The 21,663-nt window shown below is 38.3% G+C and overlaps 1 protein-coding gene across 1 annotated transcript in view; it reads left to right on the top strand.

Annotated features, from left to right (window-relative positions):
• Positions 1-21,663, top strand: part of ADAMTS12 (ADAM metallopeptidase with thrombospondin type 1 motif 12) — a gene marked incomplete at both ends in the record, with an annotated part of 344,716 nt that overhangs the window by 177,262 nt on the left and 145,791 nt on the right. The gene's annotated exons all lie outside the window — the stretch shown is intronic.

Here is a 21,663-nt window from a genome sequence, read left to right as displayed (position 1 = left end):
TGTCTTTCGCAGGGCTGAGAGTCACCTGGCCTTGCCTCTGCTAGGGTGGTCCCTTGCACTGCTTGCTTACATTCACTAGGTGCCAGGTGGTCTTTCTGATAGTTTCTAGCATTCATTAAGCTTTGTCCTGCCTTGAAAATTCAATGAGTACTCTTCTTGTTGTCTAGTATATCATGTGTTTGAACATGGGCTTCCTGTCATCTAGGTCTCAGCTTAAATGTCACTCTCTCAAAGTGTTTTTTCATGATCGCTGTATTTAAGACATATCTCCCCCAAGTGCCTTTCATGGTACACATCACAGCCTCTAGCTTTTTATTGGTTTGTCTCACTGTTTTGTGATTACCATTAGATTCCAAGTCCTTGAGGCCAGGGGCCATGTCAGTGCTGCTCACTGCTATCTCCTGGTTTTCAAGTACGGTGACTAGCTTAGAGTAGATGCCTAATGAATCTTCCTTTGTGTCAAAGGAAGAACTGACAGTTGAAAATTAGAAAAGAGAGGTATGGAAAGTCTCTGGAATGGTTTGGAGTAGGATAAAATTTATAACCTCGGCATTTTTTAACTCATGTCCAGTGGTAGGAACTAGGTTCAGAATCAGTTCTACGTGTATATTATCGGGTTTCCTCCATGATGGTAGTTGGACTGTCAACCTGAGTAAAGAAGCAGAAACTTGACCTCACCAGTGACCAATTAGGCTGCCTAGACCTTCAGATATTTTTTCAATGCAAATCTTTTGAAGGCAGTTCTGAAGTTAGAGCAATTCTAAGTTCTCATAGGGACATAAAATTTTCCATGGAATGATCATGCCTTTTACAGCCTTAATTACCATTATAACCCTGGGACAAGACAACATATAATTTGAGTTCAATTTTAGAAATAAGAAGTTATCCTCAGAGAGATTAAAGGGCATTTACAACCAATGACTATGATTAGAATCTAGGGCACTTGGTTGTATGGACTGTTTACCTTACTGTTACCAAACAATATTTGTTTTATTTTTATATATTGTTTTCATGGCAGGTTGTGTTTTAAATTTTTATCCACATCTTTGCCTGTATTGCCTGGTAGTCACTTTCACTTACCCCTTCAAGTATACCTTTGTGTATGGTCCTGACTTTAAGACCCATATTTATATTTCACTAGTTATATGCCAGGTTCTATGCTACACACACCCTGAAGTATATGCTTCATATCTTTGCTTTAGAGATTTAAAACTTAAACCACAAGCCAACATCATGGAGAAACTATAGATTATAGCTCTTGGGTTTTGCTGAACCATCAGTAACATCACCATGTTCTTCAAATCCCAAGAGTTCCATGAGACAATCCTGAGGAAACTCTATGATTTAAAAAATGCAATATCCATGAGAATAGGAAGGAAACTGGACTCCCATCTCTTATCATTTACAAAACCAACTCAAGATGGATTAAGTGCTTACACACAAAGCCTGGAACAATTAAGCTCTTAGAAGAATGCACAGTGAAAAAGCTTCCACTCACTGGATTGAGCAATGATTTCCAGGATATGACCCCAAAAGCACAGGCAACAAAAGCAAAAAGAGTCAAGTGGAATGGCATCAGATTAAAAAGCTTCTGACACAAAGGAAACAACAAAATAAAAGACAATCAAAGGGGCAGAAGGAAAGATTTGCAGACCATGTATCTAACAAAGGGTTAATACACACTATCTAAGAAATGCCTATGACTCAATAAGAAAAAAAATTTAAAAATGGGCAGAGGGTTTGAAAGACATTATACCAATAAAAACACAAAAATGGCCAATAATTATACATAAAGATGCTCAAAGGCTTAGAATATAATTTAGTCATACACCACTTGCCTAGAATGCTTAAGACTCTGTTTATAATCCCAGTACTACAGAAAGAAAAAGACAAAAAATAAATAAAAAGAAGCTAAACATTACTAATCATAATGGAAATACAAGTCAAAACCACAACGAGATACTATCTTGTACCTTGTAAGCTTGACTATTATAAAAAAAATAATGAACAACAAGTGTTGGTGAGGATGAATAGAACCCTCTTACATTGTTAGAATGTAAATTGGTGCAGCCACTATGGAAATTAGTATAGAGGTTTATAGACACACACACACACACACACACACACACACACACACACACTTAGAATTAGTATTTGATCCAGAAATCCTACATCTGGGTATATATTAAAATCTGAATCTCAGAGCAATAACTGCTTTCCCATGAGGATAGGTGGATAAAGAAAATATGGTACATACCTACAAGCAAATATTATTCAGCCTTCAAAATGATGGAAATCATGTCATTTGTGATAGCACAGATGGATCAAGGACATTATGTCAAGTGAAATAGGCCATACAGAGAAAGTCAATACTGCATGCTCTTATTCATATGTGGAATTTAAAATAAAATTCATAGAAACAGAGAGTGGTGGTTGCCCGGGTGGAGATGAGGGGGGAGTAGGACAATGCTTGTAAAGGATATAAAATTTTAGTTTGCAAAATAAATGAGATCTGGTAATCTACTGTACAGTATAGGTCCTATCATAAGCAATACTGTATTTTTGCTTAAATATTTACTACAAGGATAGATTTTTATATTAAGTGCTCTTATTTCAAAAAAATCATGAATAAGGTGGGAGGAAATTTTGAGGTATGTGGATAAACTGATGGCATTGACTATGATGATAGTTTTATGATTTCTTGACAGTATATTAACTTCCAAACTCATCAAATTGTACATATTAAATATTTACAGGATATTATTGCATGCCAATCATCTCAATAATTATTTGGCAGAACTCAGGATTGAACCTAGGGACATTCTAGCACTGACCCCCTATTTTTTATTCTTTAATTTTGAAACAGGGTCTCACTACATTGCAGAGGGCATCACTAATTAGCTAAGGCTGGCTGTGAGCCTGTGATCCTCCTTTCTCAGCCTCCCACATACTGGAATTACAAGCATGAGCCAATATAAATTAGTTTTTAAAAGGAGAGAAAATTCATCCTGCAGGAGTGGTCAGCTACTATTGTTTCAGAAACACTTTAGCTCTTCAGATCTCAATTATTGCCTGAGGCTATGAAAATTGGCACAGCAAGTATCAGAGATGGTTTCCTATTACTGGTGAGACTTGGGAGTTAGCATGATAAATATCAGAAATAGGCTTCCAATGGTAAAATTAATGGTATTCAGCAGGCATGCACCCTGTGCTTGAGAGGCTGAGAGAGGAGGATTGCAAATTCAAGACCAGCAACCAGCCTTAGCAACCTAGTGAGATGCAGTTCCAAAATTAAAAATAAAATGCTGCCAGGCGTGGTGGCGCATGCTTGTAATCCCCGTGCTTGGGAGGCAGAGACAGGAGGATTGCACAGGTTCGAAGCCAGCCTCACTGGCTTAAGAGACCCTGTTTCCAAATAAAATATAAAATAGGTCTGGGAGTGTAGCCCAAAGGTAGAAGGGTTCCATCCCCAGTACCACCAAAAAAATAAAAATAAAAATAAAATTAAAATTAAATAAATAAATAAAATGCTGAGAGTATGGCTTTAAAGTAGAATGTCCCTGGAGTCAATCCACAAGACCAAAAACAAAAACAAAAAAGGTATTCAAAGTTTGGGGGAGTGAATAAAATATTATCAAAGTTCCCCACCCTAGTGTGAACTGGCCAGTGGTTATATGCAAAGGCAGCACGTCTTTAGTCTTGTGACTGGCCACTGGTTAAGAGCACTTCCAGCTGCCTAAAGCCATCATCAGAGTCCTATATTAGAATATTATTGCTTGTGCTTTATAGGAAATTTTTAGTTATGAGGTAGAATCCATGCAGTTAACAGTCATATGATATGTCTTGGTCCTGCTTTCTAAAAGAATATTTGTTGAGTAAAATGTCTGTATTTGTGGCAGGAAAATAAATTAAATGCCCAGTAGTTCATAATAGAAGCTCCTACCTAGCTGAGTTCATGGTGACTAAGGTAAGAATAGACATAGTGCCATTTGGCACTCACCTGCCCATCTTGTGTTGCTTTTGTACTGAATGAGCCAGTTTACACAAAGCTTAGTGTATGGTAGGCCCTCCCTTCTCTAGGACTAGAAGGTAGTAAGAAATTGTAGAAGTGTAGTCTTCTGTTTGATTTATACTCTTACCCATGCTACCTTATGTCCCCAGTATTTAGAAACCCAGAAGGTGATGCAAAAGTATTCAGTATGAGAACTTAAAAAGACACACAGATTTCTTAGAAAATTGAAAAGGTATTTTATGGTTTTCGTGTAGAATGTCCCCTGAAGACCTGATGTATTAATTTTCAGAGGTGAAATGATTTAATTTTGAGGGTTCTAATCTCATCAGTACATAAATCCATTTTAGTGGAATAATTGGGTGGTAACCTAGACAGTGGGGTGTGGCCTTAGGGACTCTGCTTGTATCCACGAACCCCCTTCACAATCTCTTTCTTGCATTTGGCCTTCATAATGTGAGTAAAGCTCTTCCACACTCTTTCCTTGTCTCCTGCCAACATGCCCTGGGCTCTGCAGACTACTTCACTGGCCTACCATAGACTGAACCCTTGAAATCTCCAGAATTGTGAGCAATTAAATCTCTTTCCTCTAAAATGCTTTCATCAGGTTTTGTTGGTCACAGCAGTGAGAATGCTGACTGAAACAAACAGTAGCTCTCCAAAGACTCATGAACACCACCAATGTGAGGGACTGTTGTTGCAAAATAAAGATGTTGGGCTGATTCTAGGAGGAATGATAGAAGCTGCTTTATATAAAGTATAGATATCAATGCTTTTGTCATTAAATCAGTTCTCTATCTGCTGTAAAATTATGTCAAAGGGAAAGGATGACTTCCTGCTTATACATTATATTGAGCTTTTTTTTTCCTTGTTAACAATCTATGAACTATTGTTCAGTGTTAATAACTGTTTTCTATGGGTCAAGAAAACTTTAGTGTTTTAGTTACTTGTGAATGCTCATAAAATCAACTTGAGCTCTCACATGCACCACATGAGTCCCTGAAACATTGCTGTCAGTGGTTGTCATTCTCCTTTAAGCTGACATTAAGAGAAAACCTAAAAAAGGAAAAAGAAAGGGATGGTTTAGGATGTGTGGCTATGGGGATTTTCTTTCTTCATTTGAACTGGCTTAAGGCAGGCTATGGAAAAAGCTTTGTGCTGTAGGTCGTGTTTGCTCTGTATCTTCCAGTCAAGTTCCCACACATGTTAAGCCTCTAGGTTGCAAAGGACCTGAAAGACTAGGTCCACTCCATCCCAACTTCCACTCTGACTGTGGTTATTTAAAGGTGGGGGCTTTGGGGGTTTCTCCCACTTTATTTATTTATTTATTTATTGGTGTGCTGTAGTCATCCATCTTAATGGAGTACAAGATGGTAGAGGCATATATGCACACATGCTCAATTAGCCCTTACCCATTTCCCATCCTATTCCCTTCCCCTCCCTCCTTCTCATGTTTGGCTTGATGATTGACTTTAATATATTTGTGAATGTACAATTTTCCCCTTCACTTTTCCCATCCCCCTCAGTTGGGTCACCTTATTTTCTCATCTATAGTTTCTTCTTTGTCTAGAGTTCCTCCTATAACCCATTTTTATCCTAGCTTCCACCTATTAGGAAAAACATCCAATTTATTAATTTTTGTGACTGTCTAATCGCACTTAGCATAATCTTCTCCAGTTATATCAATTCCGCTATAAATTATGTAATTTTGTCTTTATAGCTGAGTAAAATTCCATTGTGTACATATACCATAGTTTTGGAATCCATTCATCTATTGATGGGCATCTTGGCTGGTTCCATAGTTTGGCAAGTATGAATTGTATGGCTATGAACATACATATGCATGCATTAGTTTGGTAGTTTGATTTCCATTTTGGGGGGCAGATACCCAGAAGTGGTATTGCTGGATCATATGGTAGGTTCATTCTCATTTTTCTGAAGATCCTTCCTATTGTTTTCCAAAGTGGTTGTACTAATTTGCAATCCCAACAACAATGATTAGAGTTCCCACTTCTCCACATCCTCACTAGGATTTGTTACTGTTTGTGTTTTGAATGATTGCCATTCTAGTTGGAGTTAGGTGAAATCTCAGGGTAGTTTTGATTTGTATCTCTCTGATTGCTAATAACGTTGAGCATTTATTCATGCATTTATTGGCCATTTGAATTTCTTTTGTGAAGTATCTAGTTCACTTGCCCACTTTTTTATTGGGTTATTAGTTTTCTTAGCATTGAGTTTCTTGAGTTTTCTGTATATTCTAGATATTAGTCCTCCATCAGAGGAATAGTTGGCAAAATTTTTCCCATTCTGTTGGCTCTCTGTTGAGATTCTTAATAATTTCCTTTGCGATACAGAAGCTCTTCAGTTTAATGTAATCCCACATATTGATCTGCCTTTTAGTTTCTTTTGTTTTTGGGGTCTTGCTGAGAAAGTTTTTACCTGTGCCTATGTGTTACAGTGTTGGACCGATACCCTTTTCAAAAAGATTCAGAGTCTCTGGTGTAATTTCCTAGTCTTAGATCCATCTAGAATTGACTCTTGTGCAGGGTGAAAAAGTAGGATTTATTTCCATTTTTCTACATATGGTCAACTAGTTTTGCAAACACCATTTGTGGAACAAGCTATCTTTCTTTTAGAGTATGTTTTTGACCCCTTTGTCAAAAATCAATTGGTAGTAAGTGTGCAGTTTTGTTTCAAGTCTTCTGTTCTGCTCCATTGGTCTATGTATCTGTTTTTGTGCCAGTACCATGCTAGTTTTATTACTATGGATTTGTAGTATAGTTTAAAGTCAGGTATTGTGATTCCTCCTACATGGTTTTTGCTGCTGAGAACTATAGCTATTCTGGTTTTTGTTGTTCCAAATGAATTTAATGACTGATTTTTCTATGTCTGTGAGGAATGATCTTGGTAATTTAATGGGTATTGCATTGAATCTGTAGAACACTTTTGAAAATATCCCCATTTTGATGATATTTATTTTGCCTTTCTAAGAACATGGAAGATCTTTACATCTTCTAAGGTCTTCTTTGATTTCTTTTTTCAGTGTTTTATAATTTTCTTTGTAGCAGTCTTTTACCTCCTTGGTTAGGTTTATTCCTAAGTATTTTATTTTTTGTGGACTATCTTGAGTGGAAGTGTTCTCTGGATTTTTTTAAATTGACTTATGGTTGACATACAGGGCAGCTTGTAATTTTTTTAGATTGATATTGTATCCAGACACTTTGAGAAATTTGTTGATCAGTTTTATTAGATTTTGGGTTGAGTTTGTTTGGCATTATAAGTATAGCATGTCATCTGCAAACAGTGAAAGTTTGAGTTCTTCTTTTTCTATTTGTACTCCTTTGATTTCCTTACCATATTTCTCTAGCTAGAGTCTCAAGTACTATATTGAAAAGAAGTGGTGATAATGAACATTTTTTATCTTGTTCCTGTTTTTAGGGGGAATTCTTATAGCTTTCCCTGTTTAATATTATGTGGACCTATTGTATATTACCTAATGACATTGAAGTATGTGTCTTCTGTTCTGTTTCTCTGCAGTGCTTCTAGCATAAATGGGTGTTGGATTTTGTCAAATGCTTTTTCAGCATCTATTGAAATGATGATGTGATTTTTGTCTTTGGTCTGTTTTCTTGATGAATTACATGAATTGCTTTTCATATGTTGAATCAGCTTGCAGCCCTGGGATGAACCATACTTGGCCATGGTGTATGATTTTTTTCATGTGATCTTTTGATTATTTTTAACTGGATTTGTTGTTATTGTTATTGTTGTTAATTTTGAGTTTAGAAATTCTTTATATATTTTTTATTCTAGTTCCATTTTAGATATTTTACCGTGTTTCTTATATTTATGATTGTAGATTGCCAGGGGAAAATCTATTTTCCTTTCTTTTCTTTTCCCTAAAAGCCAGCTGCATGATATTGGGTGACCCTTGTTACCCTGTCTAGATATGACACTACACATGGCCTCAGCCTCTAATTAGGCTGCAGTCAAAGATCCAGGAAGGGTCCAGGGAAAGAATTTTTAATTTATGTTATTGTCAAATTTCATTTAACTGGAATGCTTTGGACAGTGGAATTTCTGGCTAATTAAAAATGTTATTGGAAGATTAGAAGAGTGTCATTTCCAATTGTTGCAGTTCGAATGCCTTCACAAGCATTATTTATTGATTATGAAAGAATGATTAGTGAGTAAGTCACTTAGGGACCTAAAGATCACTGTGAGCTTTGCTGATACAGTATAGAAAATGCAGGAAATTAGGTGGATCTGTGTTCATTTCAGCATCTACATCTACTACCTACCATCTACCAGGAAGTCACTGTTTTAGATTCTGTTTTTTAATTTGGCTGAAGTTTACATGACATAACATTTTCCTTTTAAGCCATTTTTAAACATGTAACTCAGTGATAAATACATTCACTTTGTTGCGTGACTACCACCATCGTCAACCATCTCACAACTTTTTCATCCTCCTTCACTGAAACTCTACCAACTGAAAAATTTCTCCCCTTTACTCCCTCCCACTCTCTGCCTCTGGCAACCATCATTCTGTTTTCTGTCTTTGTGAATGTGACTAATCTAGGTCCCTATGTAAATGTAATCATGCAATATTTGTCTTTGTGTGACTGAATTATTTCATTTAACCTCTTTGTCAATGTAAAGTAATCACTCTGTCTTAAGTGAAATAAGAAAATAGTTTATACTGAGCCAATTATAAGTGACCATGGCCTGGGAACATAGATTCAAGTTACTCTGAAATACAAATTCCACCATGGATGAGGGAAGGTTACATAAACTTTCATAATCAAAGAGCAAAAGTAAGTCATAAATCAATACATTTACCAATTACATTGGTGGGAGTATCAGGTCGAGAGACAGTGAAACGAGGAAACCTCTTCTCTGTTTTTTTTTTTATTAGTAGTAGTATTCCTTATAGCATTCTTTTGGATTAGTAGAGAAAATAAATGTAGTAGAGAAAGTAGACGTAGAAATACATTCTGAGAAGTTTACGTAATAGTCACAGGAATGTTGGGTCAGATGAAAGCATTAGGGCCTAAGATAATCCTACAAAAGACCTAAGATAATCCAGGGTAACTTTGGCTCTCTACTTATTACATTTGTCTCTTCACAATTAAGGAGTTTTAGGCAGCCAATGTCAAGTAGTCTGTAGGATTTTCAGAGAAATTCAGCTCACATCCTCAAGATTCACCCATATTGTAGCATGTGTCCGTTTTTGTTTGTTTGTTTGTTTGTTTTTAAGGCTGGATAATATTTCATTTTGTCTTATCATAGTCTTTTTATTGTTGTTGCTATGTCAGAATGCCACAAACTGGGTGATTTATAAAGAATACAGATTTATTTCTTACAGTTCTAGAGGCAGGGGAATCCAATATCAAGATGCCAGCAACCAGTTAGCTTCTGGAAAGAGCCTTCTGGTGGCCTCATAAGATGGAGGAGGGCATCACACTGGGAGCGATGGAGAAAGTATGCCAGCTCTTTCTCTTCTCATAAAGCTGTTCATGCCATTGTGGGGTCCCATCCTCCTTATTTCACCTATCCTCATTGCCTCCAAATACCCTATTTCTAAAATGTCACTAACATATGAACTTGGGGAATGACTTTCAAACACATGAATTTGGGGGGATACTTTCAAACCATACTATACATATATCCTTCATTTTATTTATTCAATCATAAATTTATAGACTTTCAAATTTTATTTCTTAAAGTAAACCTCTGTATCAGGACTTCTTGATTTTCCTTTCTCATCTGTCTCTGTCTCTCTCTTTCCTGAGAAAAGAGATTTGAAAAACACTGATAAAAATGATTCCAGCCTGACTACTGCTTCCTTTCGCTATGCTGTATTGGATGAGGAGCTAGGCAGACATTTCAGAAGATGGGGGCAGGGATGAGTCAAATAGAAATAAAGACCCTAATCAGATATATATCAGCTTTAACCAAAATTGAGAGGAACTAAAGCTTTGGCCTTTTGTGACATCTTTATTATTACAAATATAACTGAAGAAAACAAAAATTATCCTTATTTTGATTCTTCTATGTGTCAAGTACTGTGCTTACCTCCTTCCTTACAGCCATTCTGTGAGTCAAACCTTAGATAAAACAACAACTGTTGGGAGACTCTAAATTAATACCTGTCTTGAGCTCTAAACAAGCATATGTAATAAAATATTAAACAAATGCAAGTTGTGTATGGAATTTTTAGTTTTCTACCAGTGAAGAAAAGGAAAAAGAAACAGATGAAATTAATTTTAGTAATTTTCTTAACTAAAGACATCCAGAAAATTATTATCTCAACATGTTTTCAGTGTGAATTATTGTAATAGTTTATGTTCTTTATTCATACCAAGTTTTTTGGAACCCCTTGTGCGTTTTACATCAATAGCTTGCAATAATTTGGATGTGGTGCATGTCAAGTTGCTTAATCAGTACATGTGACTGCTGCCAGCCATAATGGCCCCAATGTGGCTTCTCTATCCCTTACTCTTCCACCACTGCCCAAGGAAATGTGCTTGTTGTTTAGCTCTTTGACTTCAGTTTATTCTTTTACATATTTTGTATCTGTAGTTCCTTAATAAAAATTATGGCTCCTATTTTTGAACATCTTTTCCAGTTACATACCTACATAGAAAATGACTGACTTATTACTTAGAAAAAATAATTTCTTTTCTTCTCCTTGATTTTACATTTATCCCCAAATCTATTTTTCTACCTGTGGGGAACCATAAAACACAATAGATAAGCTGGGTAGACTTACATTTTCCAATAATTATAGAGGCTATTATATGATTGCTTTGCTGGGAAAGCATTTAGAAGTTTGAGGAGAACAGCTTTTTAAAAACATACATACATTAATAAGAGAACTGAAGGACAAATTCAGAGAAATTCTGTCATTGCATTATAAAATTGTGGTGGAAGAAAATAGAAGTAAAGGCCCTTCGCTATATATTTAAAGTTTAGTTTCCAAACTATAGAGGTGGTTTCTTTCTTTCTTTCTTTCTTTCTTTCTTTCTTTCTTTCTTTCTTTCTTTCTTTCCTTCCTTCTTGGTAATTCAGAGCTGGATGTGGTGGTGTACACCTGTAATCTCAGTAGTTGGAAGTCTGAAACAGAAGGATTATAGATTACATATCAGCCTCAGCAATTTAGTGAAGCTCACAGCAACCTAGTGAGACCCTATTTTAAAAAGAAAATCTGAAAGGAGTGCTGGGGGTGTTGCTCAGACATAGAATACCACTGGGTTAATTCCCCAGTACCAAAAAAGGTAATTCAGAAAATACAGTAACATGGTCTAAAGACAAATTACTCATAATCTTACTTTCTTCAGTGAGCTTCTAAACAGTTCAGAACTGAAATGGTGTTATTTTCTTACTTTTTAGTTTCCCTGTCCTTTTGAGGCAAGGGAAAATTTACTCATAGAATAGCATTTTCTTTAGGAGACAGAACTCACCTGATTTTGAAATGTGAACATCTTTGCTGTTATCGTTTCACTTTGGGAGTTGGAGGTGGATAAATGTGCTGAGAAAAGCATCAACTTTGAAAAGGAAAAACAGATGTGCCACTAAGTTCACATTTGGTTAATTAAGCTTGATGCTGGATGATGTGTCCCTTGAATGAATGAATGAATGAATGAATGAATGAATGAATGAATGGGTCCTTTAAGGAAAGTTGGGAAAGGGTCAGCTCAGTATCAGTGGAACTTGGAGCCAGACCCTGGCCATCAGCTTGTAGGTGTGGGTGTCTTGGATTGTGGCCCTGGCCTACATAGTCTGGCTAGTTCTCTCTGTGAGTAACTTTCTTCTGCCACAGAACATCCCTGCTAGACCTGTCCAATTAATTGTTCCTGTTCTGTCATCAAAACCTTAAACATCTAAAATACACTTTCTAATTCAGGCAGTAACTCCTCTGCTGGGACAGAGAGAGAGGGGAATCTCAGGGACCTAATGATGATATGGCCTTTCATCAGCATCTGATCCCCAGCCTGTTCCATCCTGTTTGAGAGAGCTGCAGACAGTCTTTGAAATCTGCTATTAGACTTATGCCTAGCTCCGGCATAGGGTTTGTCCAGGATGCCATCAGAGCTGCCACCCTCAACAGTGGTCTCCCCTTAGCTCTTTAAGGCCAGTTCAGTACTCATAAGTGAATTCCATGATGCCCAAATGAGTTCTTTAGGTGGTTTATGTCTTTCCAACTCTCTGAAATATCATCTATTAACTGTCTCAAAGTCAGACCCCAAAGAGATCATTTTATAAAAATGATTAATAAAATCAGATTGGATTTATTAGAATGTAAATGCTATTTTCCTCTTTTGTTAACTGATTTATATACTACCTACAAATAAATATTATATGACTGAATCCATGCATTCATTCAATAACTAATTACATATTTAATTTTTTAAAGTTTTTTTAATGGGATAAAAGACTTGTGTAGACTTATATGCACACATTTTAAATCCCCCAGGCTCTATGCTGAGTCTTGGGTTACACAATGACTAAGACCTGAAACAGTTCTTCTTTGTAAAGAAAGCTTTCCCTCTCCAGGAGGTGCTGTCCAACCAGTAGACTGACCCAGGCAGAAAAAAAGTTAAACAAAATACAGAGATTTAAGGTAAAAGAATCACAGTGGTAAATCCATTTTATTTGCCATATCTGAAAATATATAAAATTCTGCCTTTTGTTCATAACAAGAATAATATCATTCTAAACTTTACTAGAAGGAAACAAGCTACAGAGAATCTCTTTTTGGCACTTGCCACAAAAGAAAAGTGATATAAGAAAACAGCGACATAAAGTCCTCTGGGATTTTAATTTATGTCTCCTGAGTTTCCTCTGCCCTGAATTTTTTCATCAGGCTTGTGATTTCCCACAGGATTATGACAAAAAATGATGTGTTTGGTGCTATTAATTATTGAGAAAACAAACTCTTATAACAGGGGAAAACTTCATGCTCTGTAGCATTTCCTACTTTACAAAAACATGTAAAACACGTTTTTGTAAATTAAATGCATTATTTTGTAAATATAGTGAGGCTGAATTTTGGTATGAAAATAGATGGGAGACAGCTGCATATGCTAGAAGAAAATGGAACATCTTGAAACTTGAGGGAATATAAGGACTATATTTATAATAAGTTGGCATGCAACATGTTATGTATATGAAATCAAAGTGTTAAATGGGAAAACTGAAAATATCCCTATATAGATAGTATATAATATGTCCATATGTAAGCAAGTATGACATATGTAAAAATGATGCTTTTCACCTTCTTTAAAATCAAGTCCATCAGCATCGAATTGTTTTGTTGCTTTCTCCTCTAAGGCAAGATAGATGGGTTGCCAAGGTCTCTGATATTTCTCCAATTAGTAACCTTAAAGATTTCTTTCCTCTCAACTTTTATAGTACACAGTGATGTTTTGCAAAGTTAACATTTATTGATTAGGATATTTTTTCTAAGGGGTTTTTGGAATATGGGAAGAGCTTAAACCTGTTTATGTCCTGGAGTGAAGTAGGCAAGATTTCAAGAAGTTATGTGTGGTCAAGGGTAGAGTTGAGATAGTGTCAATAAAGCTGATAACTGTATCTTAGGTCTCTTACTAACAGATATACTGACCCTTTGGTGCCAGTGGGGAAATTATTACCAGGATGTTCTTGCATCATTTAAAGTGCATATTAACTGATATTTCCAAGCATAAATAGTGTTTTCTTCTTCTTTCCAGGAATATTAGTAACTTCAAGTATCTTAAGGTGAAAATAGGACCCACAGACTCTTCTTCTGAACAAGTGTGAGAAGATGCCTTTCTGAACATACTGTTTCTAGAGATCATTGGCAGGGGATCAACCTTATTTATACATTGATAAAGTATAGGTATTTAAAAAAGAGTTCAATATTTACACTTAATCAACTTGCTGAGCTGAAAGGATTGTGTCAAATACTACTGCTTGAAGATGAAGGCTCAACCCAACCTCTGAGGATTATGGATGAGAGGAGATAGTGCCTGAAAGCACAGAGGGGGGTTGAAGTCATCATTTAGGATTATTTGTGTATAGTGACAGAAAACACCCAAATATGGTTGACTGATTGATACTGTAATTAAGTATAAGAACTATTCTAGATGGTAGGGAGAAAAGATAAACAAATTGACTTAAGAAATGGGACTCTTTAGACCCTCGGGTTAGAAACCTTCATTAAGATAACAAAGAATCCCAAGAAGAAAGCTATTTGAAGAACAGGGACCCCAGGATTCTGTTCCCATCCCAAAGCTTCTTATTAAGACTTTTCCTCTTCATTTCCACATAGAGCATTATAGAGTGAGAGGCCTTTCAATCTGAAGAGATTGTAGCAGCCATTTAATCCAACATCCTTCCTGAGTTAGCATTTCTTAAAGCTGTATTTCCCAAGTGACAGGCCATGTGGCACTAGGTATTGATAAGCACTCTGAAAACAAAGCAGGACTCACTGTCAAGAGAGCTTTGTAAACAGTGTGCTTTATTCCCCACTCAGAGGTTCCACACTATAAGTGGTCTTTTGTAGGCTGATAGAAATTCTATTATGGTTTGAAAGTAACATGTCCCTTAGACCTCATGTTACAGAGGAAGTCATGCTTGGAGATATGTCTATGGGTGTAGTCTCTGAAGGCAGAGCATGGCTGGAGGTGGGCTCTGGGAGGTTTGGCTTGGGCCATATATGTCTCTCAACTCCTCCATCATACCCCGAGGAACCATAGCCTTGGCTCCTGCTTGGCATCCAGCATAAATGGAATATATATGCTGAAATCTTCAGACCTTTAAGAGAATGCTGACTGGAATAATAACTGTGTAAAAGTAAACTTTTTTTTTAATCACTTCATCACTGAAAACTCAGTATCGGGGACCTAAATGCTATGTGAAGTTTTCATAATGCTATGGTGAGATGTGAATGCCTCAGTCGCCAAGCTAGTGGCAGTGTGTCAACAGAGTTTTATCAATGTTTGCACATGCTGGGACTGATTATCCACTTGGTTGATGGTCTAGTTTTTTATTTGTCTTCCTTCTTTTCTCAGCTGCCTTCTTCACATCTGGTCCTCATTGTAAGAAATGTGTCAGCACATTTCTTTGAGAGGAAAATAAAGGGAAAAGACATGTACAGGGTTAGATCTCAAATCAGTGGAATTGCTTTTCATTACAAGTGTTAGCAAGAAATGACATGGATAATTTTAACCAAAATAATAATGAGTCTAATTGTTCTATAAATTTTCATCTCATTCTGATTACAACTCTCTGGAGAGAATCTTAAAACATCATTTTTATTTCTACTTGGTTTAATTATTTTGCTATTTGAGGAAGTTTCGTGTGTCCAAAATGATCCATCATTTCCTTTTTTCCTTTTAATATACTATGAATGAGGTAAGGGCAGATCATGTAGCCCTTGAGGAATACATTTTATTTTTTTTTCAGGTGCTTAGGTTTTTTTCCATACCCCTAAGCCTGGGCAATACTTGTTTTAGCCATCTACTAGTTGCCAAAACTTAAGGCTCATGTTGCTTCACTTGTTTATCTTTAAAGACAGCTGTATTCACTTCATCAGTGGCCAGTTTTGAGAAATGGATAGTCTTAACTACCTAAGTGTAAAAATATTTTGGTTTCACAGGGAATGAAGTAAGCATTTTTTAAATGAAAATAAGCTTTCTAGCTGAGGCACTTAAAATCTGCCCAAAACTGTCCTGGAGTGATCGGGTCCTTTGGCTGCTCAGCCATTGTTGCTAAAGGATATAGACACCAACATTGACATTGAACTGCTGGGAAGGGCCACAGTGCTCTGCCTGCCAAGAAAGGTGTTATTATTTGAGTGTGAAATGCCCCCCCAAAATTTCATGTATAGGAATCCTGGTCCCCAATGCAGTAAAGTTCAGAAGTGGGGCATCATATTTCTCTTTCTCTTTCTCTCCTCTCTCCTCTCTCTCTCCTCTGCTTTCAGCTGTCATAGTACCACGAGGTCTCTGCCTGGGAGCTAGCTGATCATGAATTGAGTCTCTGAAATCATGAGCAAAGGAAATATTTTCTCCTCTAAGTTGTTCTTGTCAGTTTTTTTGGTCAGAGTTCTGAAAAAGCTAACCACGACAAAGGGAATCTGGTTGCTAGTGTGTGGTAGTAGCAGCTCACTGAAAGTTATACACAGGCAGCAGAAGGTATGTTTGCTCAACACAGAGATCACTAGGACTGAAGGGCCCCTGTGATGGTACCATCTAGAACTTTAACACTGTGTTCTGTGGAGTACCCACTGAAATCAGCACCATACTCAGTGATCACAGCAACTCTGGGCTTCTTTCCTTTCCTTACTTTCCGCATATTCTTCATTCAAAGAACAGGTTCCATAACTAAATAAATATTAAGGCAGGAGTCCAATTTGGTTTCCTTATTATGGGAAGAGGTGAAAACACTTGTCCATGGTGCAGGACCTGCAAGTGGCTCAATTCACAGTGGGTCATGCCAGGTCCACAGAGTTAGAGAATGGGCAGTTATCAATCATGGGCTTGGATAGGAGCGGGCCAGACCTAACCATCCTTAAAGATGTCTCTTCATTTCCCAACCGTGGGTCCAGGACATCTTTCCTGAGAAATGTTTATCAAGGTTATATAAGAGAAGCCAGACATTGTCACCAGAAATCCAGCGTCAAGAGGTCACATATTGAGCATCTCTTAGAAGATGGCCTTCAAGCATTGCTTAGTGCTTAAGGAGGTAGGGACCTGGAGTGCTGGAACTCAGATGGGTTTGTCTCTGCCTTCTTACCCAGATGATCTTGAGCTGATTCTTTATACTCCAAACATTGTAGCTTCCAGGCAGGTGGCCCCCAGGAAGCCCACCCTCACCTCCATGCCACCAACCGAATGAAATTCAGCCTGACTCAGTGAAAATGATGGTTTTACCCTTACTGGCCGTGATACCGGAACACACCGACTTGTCTGAGTTTCATTTTTCTTGTTTTAAAATGGCAATAATAATGTTTTTCTTATATCATTATTTTTAGAATTAAATGACAAATGATTGACTTCCAAAGAGTATTTGGCCTGGACTGAGCTCTTGATAAGCACTCCATCACAGGTGGCTTTCAGAGGTGGTGTTGCTGCCGAGTGGTTGTATTTCGGAACCTCTCTCATGTGACTAGCAGGGAGGTGGAAAAAAGAATGCTAGGTCTTGCCTGTCTGGAAGCCACAGACTGTGGGTTGAAAAATACTGCTCTGAGGGAGAAAGGGGGGGGGGGAATGGACCTCCAAGTAGTACTGCATATAATTAACAGCCAATTTCCAATTAGTGCTCTATCTTGAGTATATATCCTCCCCTTCTGCTGGGAATCTGGTGTGTGGCAGCAGCAGAGAGTCCAGATGAAGGAGGGGAGTTGGGGTAGGAGACAGAGCCTTGATTAATTCCCTAAACAGAGGAGGTGACTCGGAGCTCATGCTGGAAGCGATTGACATGCTAAAGGCAGCCCTGAACATATAGGCGACGTCATGATTTCCAGTCTTCCACTGCTTGCATTCACATTCCTTGTTCCCTGGTACCACTCTAGTCTCCTCTGTGCAGCCTTGTCCTGGTGCGAGCCAAGCTGTGTACAGAGGACCCTGAGTCTGAGAGATCAGTGGTAGGTAAAGGCTCTGTTACTTGAGAAATTCCTAAATGAGAGAGAGAGAGGAGGGGGGCTCTTTATAAAGAGCTAATTAAAGCATTTGGGGAAGGAAAACGTTTTCAATAAATTGTACTCCCCAGTGGTCTCTATGACTTGTGCTCTGTTAGTGCCCGAGGTGTCTTGGTTATCTCAGCTGATTCTAGCCCAAACATAATGTCTGTCCTCAGTCAGCGCTGGAAATGGTCACCACCCAAATTGTCCATTGGCTGGATTTCTCCCCTTGAAACAAATACTTCGCAGTCTCAGTGTGGAGAATTTGTTAATTGAAACAAGTCATTTCATGGGAAAAAATAGACAACTGCAGTTCTTCCTTAATTTTGGTGCATAAACCAGTCACGGTTCACACTGACTTCCTCCTTCACTTGTGCATGAGACTTTTGTTGTGCCACTGTTTGCCAAGCATAGTGCTAGGAGCTGGGAACAAAAATAAAGAAACTGTCCTTCTGGCTTCTTAGTTGCTTAGAGCTCAATCAGTAAGCCCTTGGTTGCAGGAAACCACAGCAGTGTGGAAGCTACAGAAGATGGTCTCTGATCAGAACATGTGTGTGAGGAGATGGAGGTGTTTGGGGCAGCTTCCCAGGCTCATGGGCACCCCATCTGCCCTGAAGAGCTAGTGGATTACCCACTGAGCCCTGGAGATAAGTGCGTAGGGCTGTCTTGTACTTTCTAGAACTGCTTAGCAGAAACAATTTTTTTCTGCCAAATCAGGGACAATTTCACCAAGACTCAGCAGGGCTAACCGAGATAAATATAGTCCTGTCCCCAGCTTAGACCCACCAGGGCCTAAATCCTTTCACTTCTGCCAAGCTTCTGGCCCTGATGCAATAGAGTTCATACTGCTCTCCTTGGGGATTATTTAAAACTTGATAGTGACATTTTTCATATGTTCATGTTGTATTACCCAATATTAGATCAGCTGTTGTAGGAGGCAAGGACTTTTCCCTCTCTTCATTGGAAGCTAGAATGGGGCTTTCCAATAGAGCCTCTGGAATAAATGTTTGTGGTTGCCATAGTGGAATCAAAAAGACTTGGAAAGGTCTAGGCTTGTTATTTACTGTGTGGCTTTGGGAACATTATCTAATCTCTTTGACCCCCAATGTCTTCATCTATATAGTGGTGATAATATTAGAGCTTATTTTATGGAATCATTTAGCATCATTGAGTGAGGTCTGGTGCTGTATGCTTAGCACAGGACCTGAATTTAACATGTGTTTCATGTAGGTTTAGTTAAAACATATTGAAATGTATGTATCACCAAACTCCATCTCTCATTTCTATATTACCTCCTATTTTACTGAGTAACTTACCTATTTGCCAGAAAAATTAAAGTAACATGATGAGATTTAAATATGTTCATATAAAACATTTGGGCTGTTATAGCAAAATGTCATAGACTAGATTTCTTTAAAACTCCTGTCAAATGGGAAGTTTGCCATTCTAGAGACTAAAAGTCCAAAATCAGAATGTGGATTGGTTCCATACATGGTAAAGGCCCTCTTCCTCCTTTATAGATGTCTACCTTCTTACTGTGTCTTCACATGGAGGGGGGGGGGAGAGGTGTGGGGGTGAGGAAAGAAGGAGAGAGAGGAAGAAGAGAAGGAGGAGAAGAAGAAGGGAGGAAGGAAAAGAGAGGAGAGGAGAGGAGAGGTGAGGAGAGGAGAGGAGAGGGAAAGGAAGAGAAGAGAAGAGAGGAGAGGAAAGGGAAGGGAAGAGAAGAGAGGAGAGGAGAGGGAAGGGAAGGGAAGGGAAGAGGAGAGAGGAGAGGAGAGGAGAGGAGAGGAGAGGAGAAGAGAGGAGAGGAGAGAGCAAGCTTCTTATGATGAGGTTCCTCCCCTCATGGACTCATTTAAACCTAATCACAGCCCAAAGATCCTCCACTTTTCAAATATCATTTTGGGGAGGAATTAGGGCTTTATTTCAGCACATAGCAATTTTTTCTCAACACTGAGGCATAAAAGGTCAAAGAGAAGGAAAGGAAAGAAAGAGAGTGAGAAATGAAAGGAAACACTAAGGGGAGCAGAGAAATCATCATTTTTTTCTACCAGCTTCTCCCCAGTACTAGCCTCTGCCAGCTCCTGACCTTAGTATCTAAATCCTGAGAGAAGAGGGGAACTTTGGGTGGAGACCAGATGCTGCAGCGTGGAGCTCAGGGTCCTGCTTTGCAGAAGCAGCTGCACACAGCATGGTCTTGGCCAATGGCATGAGCAAAGCTCTGTGAGCAGACCAGCACCCAGGGCAGGGGTGCCAGCCTGCCTATGGAGGGCTAAAGGTCAAAGGGGAGGGGTAGAAAGAAAGAAGTGAGCAAAGGAAGAAAGGACTAAGGGAAACAAAAATTGTACTGGGGCCAAGGTACTGGCTTTGTGAAGGCTCCTCTGCCAGCTGCCCCAGCACTTGAGCTCAGCAGAGAGCACTGAGCATCCTTGCAGTTTGGAGGAGACCAGCCTCCACTTGGCAAGGCCAGGAGGAGGCTTTGAGAAGGATTTTACAACTGACCCATGTTGCTAGGATTTCTGTACTAAGCACAATCCACAAAGCCCCCTCCAGAAAATAGGAGTCTGCTTGGCTGGCTGGTGGGCTTACATTAATATTTGAAAGCAGATAGTGGTTTAAAAACAGTCCCATGAGCTTCAGATAAGAATTTTACCCAGCCATAAAGAAGAACACAATTACATCATTTGCAGGGAAGTGGATGGAACTGGAGAACATTATGCTGAATGAGATTAGTCAGTCACAAAAAGTAAAAAATCGGATGCTCTCCCTAATATACGGAAGATAGAGAAAAAAGTGTCATAGCAGGAACTCTAGATGTAGGAAGAAAAACCATAGATGAGCAAATAAAGTGACCTGACTGACAGGAGTGGACGGAAGGAAAAGAAAATTTCCCTAATGTACACGATATACATTCACAAACATAAAAGAGTCAGCCACTAAGCCAAACATGAGAAGGACAGAGGGGGAGGGAGTGGGATGGGAATTGGGGAAGGGCTAAATGAGTGATGTGTGCATGTATGTCTCTACCATCTTGTACCTTATTAAATGTGTGATCACAATGCATTAATAATAAAAAAAATGAGAAGGTGCTCATGCAAAGGAAGGATGCAGAAAGGTAGAAACCATTGAATAAATCTCTGGAGACTTCTTAGGGAATCTATACTTCTCCACGCAAAGTAAGCGGAGAAGGAAAATATAAAGTTGTTCTATGACAGACAAGGGGTTAACCATCTCCCTGTTCATAAACCTTCACAGAACTAACTTTCCTCCAATATCCCTTCACATAACCCTGGATTATTTTTCCAAAATGTTACATCAAAGCACTACTTTACTTTTTTCAGCAAAACTCACAGTAATAGGATTTGCATTTATTCAGACCTACAATGATGTTTTATTTTTTCATCAATATTACTTATGTGGTCTAACTTCAAATAGTCACTGTAACAAATTCAACAATTTAAAGAGCATTGGAAAGAAAGGGCAGGATGTGATTTTAATTGTCCCATTGGGATATGTAGTCAACTTTGGGGAAGTTACTTAACTAACCATTTTGTGCATCTATTTCCACATTTGTAAAAGGAAGGGAGAAAAGTACATTTTAAACCTTCATGAAGATAGCTGGCAGTGGTGGTACATGCTTGTAATCTCAGTATTTGGGAGGCTGAGACTGGAGGATCACAAAGGTTCGAAACTCAGCTACTTAGGGAGGCTCTCAGCAATTTAGTGATACCCTGTTTCCAAATATGTGGGATATGTACACAATGGAATTTTACTCAGCAATTTAAATAAAAACACAATTGCAGCATTTACAGGGAAATGGATGGATCTTGAGGACATTATGGTAAGCGACGTTAGTCAGTCTCAAAAAGTAAGGAATTGGATGCTTTCCCTAATATGTGAAAGCTAGGGTGAAAGGGGTCTTAGGAGGAACTCCAGGTGAAAAAGGAGATCCTATAGAGGAGCAAATAAGGCAACCTAACTGTGG

Source organism: Muscardinus avellanarius (assembly GCF_963383645.1).
Source record: "Muscardinus avellanarius genome assembly, chromosome: 1".
NCBI lineage: Eukaryota > Metazoa > Chordata > Mammalia > Rodentia > Gliridae > Muscardinus > Muscardinus avellanarius.
Note: the sequence above shows the minus strand (reverse complement) of the source record. Positions and strands in the feature narration are given on the sequence as shown.